The sequence below is a fragment of the Arvicola amphibius genome, chromosome 10, assembly GCF_903992535.2.
Source record: "Arvicola amphibius chromosome 10, mArvAmp1.2, whole genome shotgun sequence".
NCBI lineage: Eukaryota > Metazoa > Chordata > Mammalia > Rodentia > Cricetidae > Arvicola > Arvicola amphibius.
The window spans coordinates 50843302-50858829 of NC_052056.1; positions in this window are offsets into that span (position 1 = coordinate 50843302).

The following is a 15528-nucleotide window of genomic DNA, read 5'->3' on the forward strand; positions in this document are numbered from 1 at the left end:
TTGGGGTATTGAAGCACCAGGCTCCTCCTTCTCCCCACACAATCTCCTGTGTTCATCTTGAGAGAGCCTGTACACACCCCCTCATTAACCAGTCACATCCCATTTGGCATGTGCAAACTCATACATGCTATGTATGTGTATACTAAAAAGTGTGAAAGGCTGGTCCTAGGCATTTAGGGAGAGTCATGTCTGCGAGCAGATATAGAAACCTCTGCAGGGTCAGAGGCAGTTGTAGAGGCCTTGCCTGTGTCTCTGAATGTCCCGTCCCCATCTTTCTGTCTGTACCCACGATTCCCCCTAGTTATATGACTAAGTTCATCACATTTGGTCTGCATAGTTCTGCAGGAGATATGGAAGAGCTACACAAATACAGCGGGGACTTTCTAATGTTTGGTTCATCACAAGGTAGTTTTCATTATGTAAATGCGACCTCTAAGTGTGTAAGCAAATGTATATAAGGTGGCATAGACAGATAAGAGCACACATTTTCTTTGAAACTAAGGTTTAAACACTATCGTTGCTGCTAGGTGCGACATATCTGACACTGTCTTTTCTGTTCTACTTCTTTGTACAAAAAAAATAAAATAAAAATGCTGGTTGTGACCCACTAAATGTATTTTAAACCGCTCAGGTGGGTCATAACTTTCATCTTGAAAGGAGCGTCCTACAGTCAAGGTAGAGACTGAAGACATCAAAGCAAAGTCCTTGGGTCCCAGAGGGTTTCCAGCTGCAAGAAGTAAGCCAGGAAAGAAATGAGCATCGTGCTCTGTGGGTGGGGGCCAGAAACTGGAACACCACTATATTTGCCACATGACAGGACACTCCTGCATGACCCCGGTGATCAGAGAAGCCCTTTGTGTATAACTTGTGATCAGGTGAATCTGGGAAGTAGATCAAGACCCTGCAGACATCCGCCAGGGAGAGAGGTGCCCACTCGTCCATTGCTAACTGTCTGCACCCTGCCTTTCCCTTTCGGGCCTTGATGGATCTGCATCTCCACACAATAACTGTTCATCACCCCAACCCAGTTCTATTTCTCCAGCTCCAGCTCAGGAGAGCACACTGTGCTCTCTGAAGTCGCAAAGGGGAGGAAATCATCCCCGCAACACTCCTGCATGATGAATTTTGCCACCTCTACAGAAAAGCCTCTGCACGGGGCGTGGCTTTTTGGCTGCTGGAGTCCGCACTGTGACAAGAGGGCCCGTGTTGAAGACCGATAATATTGCTGCTGCAGACAACTTAGGATGCCCCCCATTTTTTACCTCTTTCTTTATAAAGAGCTCCCAGCTCTGGGGAAAGGGAGGAAACAAAAGATAAGAGGAAGGAAAATCCACACACTATCAGCAAGTTTACCCTTGGGATCAAGCCTCTTTCTCAGATGATGTTTTCACAGCATAAATTTTTATGCATTTTTGCTCAGATTTTAAGTTGTTTGTGCAGAAATAAAAACTTCACTCTGGATTTTTATTCAGCACCCACAGCATAGCTTCCATCCAACACATGCACACGCACACATACCTACACGCACACATCCCTCCCACCCCCCCCACACACGCACACACACACACACAAAAGGGCATCAATATAACTAAAACATGATTTCTCTTACAGAATTAGTTTCCCACTCCTAGAACAGAGAGCTGTTTAGGAGTATATGGCCAACCTTAAGGTATTTGTATATGAGTTTGCTAATATTTTGGGTAACTAAAAAGGAAGTAATAACCCATGAGTCATGAAAAAAAGTGAGACGATTATTCTGCTGTTTGTTTATCTTGAGTTAACTCTGCAGGGAAATAAAGTCACTCTGGCAGCTAAAACTGCATACGCTCACATTCTTTTGTATGAATTAATTATATTTAACTACTTTGTAATGTCCTGATTAATTATTTCCTGTTCCAGTCAGTTGATTGTGCATTTTGATATGAAACCCGCATCATGATGAGGATCATGAACCTACTTCTGATCTTGCTTCAGGTGCCCCATAGAGCTGAACCCAACAAGTAGCTTCAAAGGAAGCCCGCAACTTCATCAGCACTCAAGGGGGGGTGTGTGTCAGACACAGGTGGACCACCCTGAACTCATGGTCCAGGGCATGGAGTCACCCCTCACACACAGGCAACAGCGAGCTGGCGGTTCAGCACTGCTGCACCATTCAAAAGAAATAAGACTCTGCCCTGTATAGACACTAAGGATTTGTCTCCCACCAAACTGACCTCCAGTGGGTACAGTGATCAGAGACCTGGACAGTAGAGTAGGCAATAGAGTAGGCAATAGAGTAGACAATAGAGTAGTAGGAAATGGAGACCCATTTCCTCCAGTAGTTGTAACAACCCCAGACGTGGCATAAAAAAAATACAAATGTATTGTCTGGCAGTTCTGTGTTAGCTGTTCCAACACCAAGATATCAACAGGGTTACGTTTCTTCCATAGACTCCAGGACTGAATGTGTTTTCCTGCCTCTTCTGGCTTCTAAATGCTGTCACACTCCCAGGAGCATGATCCTTTTATACATACATCTTCCACCTTGCTGCGACACACCGTGACAGAGCACAGAAGGATGAGACGTCTTGTATTTATGAAGGCGGACGGGGCACAGACTCATTGCTACCCATTCTGGCAATGACTACCCGACTCCTGCTAGAACAGCATTAATTCCTTCATTTAGGTCTCATCTCTCAACACTGTTACGTTGACGACTAAACGCATGAGCCTTGGAGAACCAAACACTTTCAAATGAGCGTCTAGATATGGGGAGGCCTAAGGACAGACAGCAGGAAAGCCACACATGAACGTGACCAATAGGACTAAACCACTAAATTATGTAGATTTTGTATGTAAATTATGTAGTAAACCACTAGATTATGTAGTAAGCACATTAAGCCCAAGAAGAGGCGTGTAGGAATCAGGCGGGTTAATGAGCTCGGCAACACAGATGTGGAGGTCGCCCTGTGCCCCCACATTGCTGCTCTTCTTGACAAGCCCACTGAGCCTGTCCCCACGAGAGACGAGAGATGAGTGCATCTGAGAGAGAGGCTGAGGTCCATAAATCTGCAGGTCATGTAACTATTTGTTCTTGATTCTGATTCCAGCCTCACCACGAAGCGCTAGGATAATTAAGCGTCCCAGGGAGCCCTCCATACAGAAAGAGGGCAGACTGTCAATCTCAGGTCTGCTTGACAGACAGGCTCTGGTTCTTGTTGAAAATTAGCAAATCGGCATGCTGGCTTGCATTTATTTATGCCTTGGGGGATTTACTTAGCATGAGTCAGCGCCTCTAGGCTGTCAATCTTTGGTCTTCGTGACAGATACTCTAATTCCACAAGAAAATTAACAAACAGATAAGTGTGTTTATGATTATTAATGTCTCCTAAGCTAAGTTAGAATGAGGGGAAATCATTTCTGACCGGCTCACAGATTCCTGCAAGACCTGACGACCATGCATACTGAACATTTGGGTTCTCTGGGTTTCCCACTGCACAGCTAAGAATCCTGCCCTTCGCTTTTATGCCTGTCACCTTTATCTGTTATTTACCTGCCCCACCGTATAGAGATCGTGTTTGCTGTATTCATTCTTGCCCATCTAGCCCTAACACAGTGCTTGGCTCAAAAATGGTGGAGAAACATCTGCTGAACAAATAAATGTGTGTTGTCCTGACTTTCTTCTTGCTACAAGAGGGCAGAAAACTGATACTACCGTAATGAAAGATTCCAGAGTAGATATTATAAATTAAGAAAAGGTCACATTCAAGATAAGACAGAGGAAGCTTTTGTGGAGTTAACAGGAAACTGTCTCCCCAAGAGACAGCCTGTTAGGCCAGCCTGTGACAGGACAAACCCGCAGCAGTGACAGGGCAGCCATGAGGCGTCTCTAACAAACAGCTGGGCATTTCTATTTGAATTTCATGACATTAAGGCAGGTCAACATGTCCCAAAGCAAGCTCATCTTGGGGGAAAAAAGGCTGTGCTTTCAAATGTCTCCCAGGCGCTTCAGTTTGGAAGGATCTGGGGTTTCTCTTCCTTTAAAGTTCACATCAGTTAATAAATCAACAACCCACAGGGGTTTCTAACAACAATGGCACCTCAGTTCTGAGTCCTAGTCTGCCAAATACCTGGGTACTGCAGGGGCAGCTTCCTCTCTCTCTCTCTCTCTCTCTCTCTCTCTCTCTCTCTCTCTCCCTCCTCCTTCCTCCCTCCCTCCCTCCCTCCTCCCCTCTCTCCTTCCCTCCCTCCCTCTCTTGCTTTTTTTTCATATTTTTTTCTGAAACAGGGTATTTCTGTGTAGTTGGCCGCCCTAAATGTCCTGGAACTAACTCCATAGACCAGATTGGCCTTGAACTCACAGAAATCCGCCTGCCTCTACCCCGCAAGTGCTGGTGCACCACTACTGCCCAGTGGCTTCCTCTTTTTTCCTAGTGTTTTCAAAAATCTCCCTAAAAGCAAAACAGTTTTTGTTTTGTTATGATTGGGGTCAAACCTAGGACCTCGTGTAGGTCAGACAAGAGCTCTACCATGAGACATACTCCTCCCTGTCCTAAAAAAGGAAAGAAAAAAAGGTAATTTAAAAGTTCAGCTCTGACTCCTCCCACCTCTTTGGGAACTCCTCCAGGCTCTGCCTCACACGGGACTGCCCCTGGTCTTCTGTTCTCAAGGAGGATTCCTTCTGTTCTATGCAGGGAAGCCCCATCCCTCTTCATCTGAATGCCAGTCTCCTCTGCCCCCTGGTTTGTCAAGCTAGTGGATTCCCCCTCCCCCACCCATCCGGCCCCACCCACCCACACCCACACCCACCCCACCCCACCAGACCCACCCCCATCCCATCTCTGCTGAAGGTCCTTCTCACTGTAGAGCCCTGTGGGGGCCCACAGCACGCAGGAAACTTTTCTTTGTGAATTCAGCCTACACACATGTAAAGACGAAGCTGGTGCTGAAAACTTTGAGACATCAAAGGACAATCTGACTTCACTGTCCTGGAAACTGAACCCCAAAGAACCTGACCTTTCTCCCTCCCTAAAGCCCATACTTTACTGCTCTTCATAAGTAATCAAGGCTTTCCTATCCTGAGGGTTGGCCCAGAAGGAGCAGGAAACTTATTACTTGCCTCCTCTGGCAACCGCAGCACCTCAGATGAGAGACTTAAAGGATTTCAGAAATTTTACACTGAAAGGAGCTCAGAGAAAGTGAGTCATGCAGCATAAGGAAGTGAAACAGACGAAAATGTGTTTGGCCCTGGGTATTCCCAGTCATTTCCCGACAGAAGGAGACTGACTAGCTTTCAGTGATTCATCCTAATAACCATCAGGTGATCCACACTGACATGAATTCTCCAGAACTGATAACAGGAATACCCTGCCATCAGAAAGCATCCTGGGATCAGAAGTACTCTGTGCCAGAAACATGGGCCCAGCTGTGTCTCTACGGAATATCAGAATTTATTGGATAACAATAAGTTCACGCTGGTTTCACTAGTTACAATGTACCAGCTAATCAGAATTTCCCTTGACACCGTGGCTATCCATAATCACACTTTCTTCTCTTTCTTTCTTTCTTTCTTTCTTTCTTTCTTTCTTTCTTTCTTTCTTTCTTTCTTTCTTTCTTCCTTCCTTCCTTCCTTCCTTCCTTCCTTTCTTTCTTTGTCTTTTTTTGTTTTTTTTCGAGACAGAGTTTCTCTGTTGCTTTGGAGCCTGTCCTAGAACTAGCTCTTGTAGACCAGGCTGGCCTCAGACTCACAGAGATCCACCTGCCTCTGCCTCCCAAGTGCTGGGAGTGCATGCCACTACTGCCCAGTTCTTCTTTTTCAATCTTAAATCCTAATATCAGCTCTTCACACACACTGTGGAATGACTACAAAGAAGCTTAAAGACTACTTAAAGCTGGAGGGAGGAATCTGGTTGTGGCAGATACAGAGAAAGTCAATGCAAGGGGTCAGGTATTAACAAAGCCATTTGGAGTTCACCTAGGGGTTGGGGGAATTAAAGCAAAGCGTCAGAGATCTTCAGTGGAGGCAAGGGACCATTAGAGGAGGTGCATGTCCAGGTCTGAAAGGAAGGATATTGAATAGATGCTAGAGTGAATGACGTCAGACAGTGGAACTACTAAGCTGAATCCTCATAGACACAATTTCTGCCTGTCAGTCCTCTGACCACACACACAGAGCAGCAGGTAGACTCATAACGGGTCATTGTGCCCATCACTATTGCAGCTGTGTTAATTTGATGTCTACTGCCATGATGACCAGCATGACCAAAAGCAGCTCAGGGAGGAAAGAGTTTATTTCAGCCTACAGTTTGTAGTCACTCACCGACAGAAGCCTGGCAAGAAACCAAGGCAGAAGCCTGGAAGTAGGGGCCATGGAGGAACACTGCTGTACAAGTCGCTTTTCTATTGTTGTGCTAAAACATCATGACCAAGGCAATTTATAAAAGAAGGTGTTCAGTTGGGTTTATAGTTCCAGAGGGTTAGAATTCGTGATGGTGGAGTCAATACATGGTGGCAGGATCCACTGAGAGCTCGGATCTCAAATGGTAAGCAGAAGACAAAGCGCACACTAGGAATGGCACAAGTCTTTTGAAATCTCAAAGCCCTTCCCCAGGACACATCTCCAGCAAAGCTTCACTTCCTAATCCTTCTCAAACAGTTCCACCAAATGAGGACCAAGCATTCAAACATACTAGCCTATGGAGGCCAAAGTCATTCTCATTCAAACTGTCACAATAACTTACTAGCTTAAATCCCATCGCTTGCTTAGCCTGCTTTCTTATACAACCCAAGACCATCTGTCGAGGCTGGCACTGCCCACAGTGCCTTCCTACATCAAGCATTAACCAAGATAATAGTCCACAGACGTTCCTACAGCCCAATGTCAGTTAGGATCCTGTTCCCAGGTATGTGTAGGTTTGTATCAAGATGACAAAATCAACTAGTACAGCTATGTTTGCTGTCTTTCTTTTTACAGACTTCTTCAGGATGTTGTACTCTCTGTTGGTCTGGTGTGTTTGGTAAGTTCAGAAGCCTGGTTTGTCCCATGTGGTTTTCATATGCCCATGTACCCATGTTAAGTTTATAGGCAATAACTTTTGTTTGTAGTAAAAAGTTATCAGTTATTAGTTCCTCATGGTTTCTGCTGGACAGATGGCAATATATGCATAAATGATATGTAGAGTCATTCAGACTGGAGTCAATGATGCTTTGTAAAATGGAGTCTCTCAGGGCAAGGTACAGTGTGAAAGCCACTGTCTCTCACAACTTAGAGAAAGACAGTAACTCACAGCAGGCCATATCCTGGTCTGCACAGTTGGGTAGTGGACCCTCTCAAAATATACCTTCTCCTAATCTTTGGGACCTGACATTGTGATGGTTTTTAGCTTATTTTGTAGTTGTTTGTCTTTCTTCCTTCCTTCCTTCCTTCCTTCCTTCCTTCCTTCCTTCCTTCCTTCCTTCCTTCCTTTTGTAAAAGGAATAGTTGAGGATGTAATTAAGCTATACCTCTGAGGTAGGCAAGCATAGAGAGGGGCATAGCCCTCTTCTAACAATGTGTATAGCAACCTAATGGCAACCTGGGACTCTCCCCTGCACCAGGCTGCATATACCTGATTTAAAAATCTAAGTAAACTATTTCCCTTCGTGTTCCTTGGATAATGCCCATTTCTGCTCAAACACATCTGGGAACACATATGGGACCTATGAGCAATGGGTTGATCCAGGCTGCACCAGTTTTGGGTGCATATCAATAAGGCAAAGCAAACTATGTCCTCTGAGTGACCCTTTGGAGAGAACCCCTACTTATGATTAGTTATGCATACGATTGAACCAGATGCTTCATTGTTAGCTGCTGAGAGAGGTAGAGATAGATGGAGTGGTAAGGTGACCACTCTCCACTTGAAAGCTCCACATCTAAGAGTATTTGAGCAGCATAAGTTGATCTTGAAGGATTAAAACCATATGGTACTAGTTTGGGGGGGTAAGGAAGGGGCCATCTGGAAAGAGTTGGGATATGAAGAATGAATATGATCAAACACATTGCATGAACTCTCAAAGAGCTAATAAAAATATGTAACACAAAAACTATGTTCCCAAAGAAAAAAACAATCAGATGCATTGTGGGAAGTCCCATGCACGTACACCAAGGCTTACATAATCCAAACATATCAACCAAAATGGAGGACCAAGCACGTTACTATCACACCCCTTAAAAAACCAAACTCAAACCCTGTGCTGGTATGAATAAGAATGAGTCTCACAGATGTATATATTTGAATACTTGGTCACCAGATTGCCGATGCTGTTTGGGAAGAATTAGGATGTGTGAACTTATTGAACAAGATGTGTCCCTGGGGGTGGGCTTTGATGTTTGAAAAGCCATGCACCATGACCATTGCAGTCTCTGCCTCCTGTTTGTGACTGGAGATGTGAGATGTATCAGCTGCTCTTTAGACACCGGCCACATGCTGCGTCTACTCCACCATCATGCATGGACTATTACCCTGTGGAATTGTAAGTTCAGAATAAACTTTTCATTTTATAAGTTGCCTTGGTCCTGGTGTTTCATCATAGCAATAGCAAAGCAACTAATATATATTCGATTAAAGGAATCTCCAAACAATAATTGGGTCTTAGAAGAGTTTCACTCATGTGATCTTGTTTTCCTCCATGACAGCATGTTTCTTTCTGAGATGCTCCTATCTGTACACTATTCTTCTAGGAAAGTTTCCTTGCTACTTTTTAATTTTTATGAACCTTTATTTCAACTCTTTGGATATAAACCCATGAACACCCAACTCAGGTTCTAACCACAGGTTAGATAAGATTATTTTGAATTGACCAGAGGTCCCTAAGTCCAATGACAAGGGGACTTGTGAGGACAGAAAGGACATAAAAGAAATGAAGCAACGATTAGCATCATGCGGCCACCAGCCGAGGAAACCCTGGAGTCACCAGAGGCTGAAAGAAACAAAGAAGGATGCTCCCTTCGAGCTGTCAGCAGGAGAAGCACCCCTGTCGAAACCCTGATTTTGAACTTGAGATTTCCATAACAGGTCTGCAATTCACTTCAGTGGTTACACTTTGTTATGCCAGCTATAGAAAACTAATATAGACACCAAAGGCCCCCTTGAAAGAAAGTCTGGAAGATACATCTGTCCCGAAAATACTGATGGAGTGTTATCAGGCCAAAGCAGGTCACTGTAACCTGCTAAAGCTCGGTATTGTGAGCGGCGCTGTGTTGTTGAATGTGCCCGGAGAAACACTTTACCAATCAGTACTGGAGTCAGGAAGGGTGCAGGCCGACACTCGGGAAACAAAGTAGGAACAAGAAATGAAGGAAAAAAAGGAAGACTTCTGGAAGAAGATCCTGACCTGAGCCTCAAGGAACGAGGAGTTATTTAGGTGAGGAAGAAGGAGGTGATTCTGGGGTGCAGAAGAGCACAGCAGCTCACTGTGGACAGTAATCAAATGTGCACTAGGGCGCAGCATGGGAAATTCAGGAGCCAGGAGTTACAGGGTGTTGGAGTCCAAAAAATGGTCTGATTTTTCTCTTAGAGGAAATTACCAACTGGATAGTGATAGAAGTAAGGGGTAGATGGACCCTTTAAATAAAACGGATGGAAAGGGCCCCTGCTAGTCATGATAACTTATCTTCTCTGTGCTGTGGGCAGATGATCAGAAACATTCGGATCTCTAGACCTAAACATGGAAACTTCAACTTTGGGGCCTCTATAAGAACCACAGGATATAAAGTGTTTTACTCTGCACTACAGGCCTTAAGACAATCAAAGACCCTCTTCTTTCTTCAGATTCCCCCACAAACATTGTAACATCAAGAGATGGGGAGGAATGGAGCTCCCTGTGAATCTCATGAAGAACCCTTCCTGGTTTGGTAAGCTTTCTCTTGATGGATCCTTACTTTCACCTAAGTTACATATATACAAACCAATCAGGCCTATTCCCTCATGTAGGCACTAGACCAGTACTTCTCAGCCTGTAGGGTCGTGACCCTTTAGGGAGTAAAACAATTGTTTCACAGGGATTGCATATCAGATATTTATATATTTCAGTAGCAAAATTACAGTTATGAGGTAGCAACGAAATATATTTATATTTATATATATATACTTATAAATGTATATAAATATATATATTTATATATATTTATAGTTGGAAATCACCACGACATGGGGAACTGTATAAAAAGGTCATGGCAATAGGAAGGTTGAGAACTGCAGCGCTAGACACATACAGTCTCTTTGCCACAACTTATCTTGCTGAGAGTGTTCTTCCTCTTGATAAAATCCTTCTTGCTCCCCATTCATGTGTGTCATGTCCTTGTGGTTGAGAAGCAAGAACCTGATGCGAAGAAAAAAATGATACCAAGTCGTATTTGGAATGTGTCTATATGCATTGGTTATCAGCATGATGGGGGAGTGGGTAGGGCTTAATGTTCTATAGTGTGATAGACATGCCAGAAACGTGACCCTCCTGGCTCTTCTGAGGACCCCATCCTCTTGAGGGAAAGTGCTGAGTATGACTGGGAAGTAGCAGAGCAGTAACTGCAAAGAGAGCTGACCTAAGTAGATGGGATTCAGAAAAAAACAAAGGCAAAAACAAAACAAAAAAATGCTAGGCAAAACAAACAGGCGCCATGACATCCAGAAAGCACGGAAGACCAAGTGCCTTTCCCTGTAATTATGGTGTAATGACGTCGGTCAAGGTGGGTGAGGAAGAAGGGAAGAAGAGGAATGGAACACGGGTCAAAGTCATTCTAACAGTATTTAGGTCAAAACAGCGGCTTCTACATTTGAATAGGGAGTGAGGAACAGGTCTCAGATTTCTAAGTCAGAGGAGTCATTCAGAAGTGCTGGGAATAAGAGAAAAGATCATTTTCCATCTGGCACTGTTGATACAGAGCTCTCTGCCCAGAGCTAAACGGAACTGACCACTAGGTTATCAGAACCTCTAGTTGGAGATGTTGCCAACATCCTAAGCCCTAGAGAGAAAATTTCCAAACAAACTCACCAGATGATGGAAGTTTCCTTAAGTGCACAATCTGGAGCCTAGAAAACTCTACCCTTGTTGGGTGGGATGCTTATAAATGGGGTTGTATCCCAAGACTGTGGTTGTTTTAACAAGTCAGAAAAGGAAACTCAGGAACTTCAATGAAGATATTTGTTTACCTTCATGTCAGTTAACAAAGGAAGAGCAAGGCTCAGATGCTCCGTACAACCGTCATCCTCAACAGAACACCAGGCTGTGCCTCACAGAGCAAGCAGTATCAGGGGAAGGGAGTGGCACTAAGCTAAAATAAAAACAAACATTGAGTCTTATCCTTCAAAAGACTCCCCATGTGTGAGACAGGGCCATGCCTGTAAGCAGTGACTGCTTGGTCATTTCCCAGTTGCTCAGACCTTTATACTCACACAGAAACTATCTTAATTATAACACTGTTTGGCCAATGACTCAGGCATATTTCTAGCTAGCTCTTACATCTTGAATTAACCCATTTCTATTAATCTATGTGTCACCACAAGGCTGTGGCCTCACCAGTAACGTTCCAGCATTCCCGGCTTCTTCTTCAGCAGCTACATGGTTTCTCCTTGACCCCGCCTATTCCCTCTCTCTGTTATGATTTCCCACCTGGCTTTACTCTGCTAAGTCATTGGCCCAAACATCTTTATTCATCTACTAATAAAAGCAACACACATACAGAAGGCCATCCCACATCATATCCCCTTTTCTGTCTAAATAAAAAGGAAGGTTTTAACTTTAACATAGTAAAATTACATATACAAAACAATTATCAAGCAAGAATTATAGTTACAATATTTAGTCTGTTTGTATTTGGAAAAATAAGGAAAATACTCTATCATCTATCCTATCTTTGTGAGTCTAAAGTCTTATATCTAATTTATCATTTATCATAACTAAGGAAAACTATAACTATAACTATCTGTCTTCAACTCTTCAAAGACTCCAGAAGGTCTTTTATTATCTAAGTAAACAGGAAGTACATTGTAAGCAACTTCCAAAACTCTAGAATTGACAGAGACATTGTGCTGCCTGGATAGTCACTCAAAGTTCCTCTCCAACATTAGGGCATTCATCTTCAGCCTACAGACCTGTGGTATCTGGCAGACTTTTTCATGAAGCAGGAAATTTGGAAGACTGTTTCGCCTATATTGGCAGTTTATCAGTCACTTTCTTGTCTCCTGCAGAATGTCTGGCAGACTCTTTCACGAATCAGGAATCCTGAAGGATCATCCCATTTTTTGAAAAGTTCATCAGTCATTTTTTTGTGGGTCCTGCATGTCTATTTCATATAGCATACCATCCAGCAGTCCAGGGAAGAGCAGTATCTTGCCCAACTGTCTAGCCTTATTACATTGAAGGCAAATTCCATAACGAAATTCTTTAATGCCCACCAACCTCTCTGAAGTAATTGGTGCTGCCAGAAGCAGACATGTCTCACTGTTGAGAAAAGACTAAGTTCTTAAAACATCTTTTAAATGCAATATTCCATAGATCTTTGAAGTAATGAAGATTATCTATCTAACTGAACTATAACTGTTTATCTAGAAAATCTAACATGACTACAAGTTTGACTATTATAAATGACTATCAATCTGTAATTTTTAATTATATATTACATTTTTAAAAGAGTTACATAAACATACTACTTTAAACAAGAGGATACAGACACACACACACACACACACACACACACACACACACACAGACACACACACAGACACCCAGCGTAACAAAATTGACCTTAAATTTGTATCAGTAGACCAAGATCCATGCCAATGCAAAGTATTCATCTTATATCACATGCCATTTTTGTAAACCTCCATTTTGGTCAAAATGTGACAGTTTCTCGATTCTTGCCCTCCCCACCCTCATAGCTGATTAGAGACACTCTGACTGTGATGATGTACTATGGACTGCTAACAATCCTATTGCATAGAAGCCCCCTTTTCCTGACACTTATAAGGAAGGATGCCACAGTGCCCAAAGTCCTCACTGTGCTACTGTCTGCTTATCTTTTACACAGATAACCCTTTGAATAAATCTCTTAATAAGTCAACTTCACTGTCCCTCTTGAGCCCCAAACCCAAAACCTTTCATAAAGAATGGGGTATTTCCTTTTTTTTTTTTAAATTAGGAGTGTGAGATATTTTGTTCAGTTTTTGTTTGACCGTAGAAATTCCATCACTGTTTCACTTCAATTTAGAGAGGGGGGAATCCCCAGATATCTTTTTATTTTTTAAGAGGTACTTGCAGCTTGTGAGAGAGCCCATAAATCCGAGGAGCTTGTTCCCAACTTTCAGTTGTGTAGTTTTATATAGAATTCATGAAGACAGGGAACAAATCGCTTGGGTGACCATTGAATAATTAGTAGTCAGCACACTACATATAGTAGGCGCTCAGGAAGCATTTGATCTTTAGACAGTAGCAGCTCTCATTCCAGGGATGGAGGGAGATGGGCATTAGCTATCTAACTGCAGCAGTCACTCCCCAGTGCTCTTTGGAGAAGTCTGCCAATGAGAAGAACTGGTAGCCTGAGAGAGGCTAGCTGTCGAGATTAGTCTGTTCTGGGGCACAAAAGAAAAGTTGAAAGATCCCTTTGATCTGAGCACTGAAGGCTGAGTAGCTTTTAAAACAGGAAGCAGGAAGAGCAGAGGCAATGGTGATTAAGTGTCGTGATGTGTGCTAAGAAGAAGGATGTAAGCAGGAGGTTGGGAAAGAAGCATTAGACTTTGGACTTGGCCAACACCAAATTCCTTGATGGCGGAGATTTTGCACTCCGAGGTCTGAGGGCTGTGGTGCTCGACACTGCCTTCCTAATCTGTCTTGAGGTTAAAACAGTCAAAGACAGTTTCATGAAGGCCACAGCGGGTTAAGATAAAGGAGAACACCTGAGTGGTGGGGAGACTGTGAACCCCAAGAGCTGAAAAGAAGCATGGCTCTTGCCAAGAGAAAGAGCTCAAACTGCCTATTCAACAGAGGCTCAGAAACTCGGTGACAAAGGAGGGGGCAGTTTATGGCAGAAAGCATCAAGTCAAATCATTTGCTGAGCCATGAATTCCACCCCACAAAACTCTGTGACTTTAGGATCTCACAACTACTGTACCAATTTTATAACAGAAAAGTGGAGGCCCACAGAGATGAAGAAACATGCATGCCTGAGACAGCACAGGAAGGTATAGGCCAGGTGACAGTGTGGGCAAGGCGACCTCCCAGCCTGTACCAGGAGGGCAAGAGATGGGCATGAGAGTAGCAGAAGGCCTGTCTTACTGTCAGTAGCTGGGTGGGTCTTTTCCTCATGTAGGGTAGCCAGTAGACACAGAGATTTCTGAGGTAAAAACAAAGTTTACTACAGCCTACCCCTTAGGAAAAGCACCTTCAGTTCAGGTATATACATCATCACTCTCCCTGGGCAAAGGTTTTCCCACACTAATGTAATTCAGACTGATGAGGGTCAGTTCTAGGCTAGATGCATCACCATCTTGGTGGTCCCCGTTTTTCTTAGACGTCTAAGACTTTTCTTAGACCTCTAAGACTTCTTAGACTTCTAAATTCACTCCTGCAGCTGACTTTGGGGTTCCCAAACCAACCACAATAGTCCCAACAGGTGCCTTCTAACTTGATGTGGGTTTTATATCCTACCTCTGCGCCACTGTTTGAAGGATAACCTCTAAAACTCATGCTGACATTTAAACACCATAATGATGACCCTTTAAGGAATAATTAGGTGATAAGCTGCCCACCGTCTCGTCGTCTTGTAGAGATTGAAACTGTTATTGCAGAAGTGGCTGTATTACTATGGGCATGGGCTCCATGGAAGAAGGTAGGCCCATCATATCTTTTATGATGGGATAACACAGCATGGGGGGCCTAACCAGATGCCCTCATCATGCCCTTGGACTTCTGATACACTGAACCAAAGAAACTTAGTTTCTCTGTAAGTCACTCAGTCTCATATACAGTGTTACAATCAGAGAAAGCAGCTAATCCCTGTAACTTTTCAAGCCTTTCAGAGTACAAAGAGTCTATTATATTTCTCCTTTCTTTTGAAAGATATATTTATTTTCTTTTTCTTGTGTCCCAGTCTTTTACACACACACACACACACACACACACACACACATACATATACATAGGCTATACACACCATATGGTGTCCATAAAGATCAGAAGAGGGTGTCAAATTCTCTGGAACTTGTGTCATGAATAGTGGTGAACCACCAGGTGCGTGCCAGGAATCACACCCACTTCATCCAAAAGAGCAGCAAGCAATCACTTTAAACATTGGTAGCACCTCTCTAGCCCCCTCTATTGTTTTTCTTACTATTCTTTGTGGGTCTAGAGCCTGGACGAGGGCTCATCTCTATTCTGTTTTAATAAGAGCCTAGTCCATTACACAAGCATGCCTGCATTTCACACACACACCCAGCACCTCTCTGCCATATGCTCCTGCCAGCCTGGCCAGTAGTGGATGGATGAGTCGAGGTCAGCCTATGACTTTGAGATTAATCA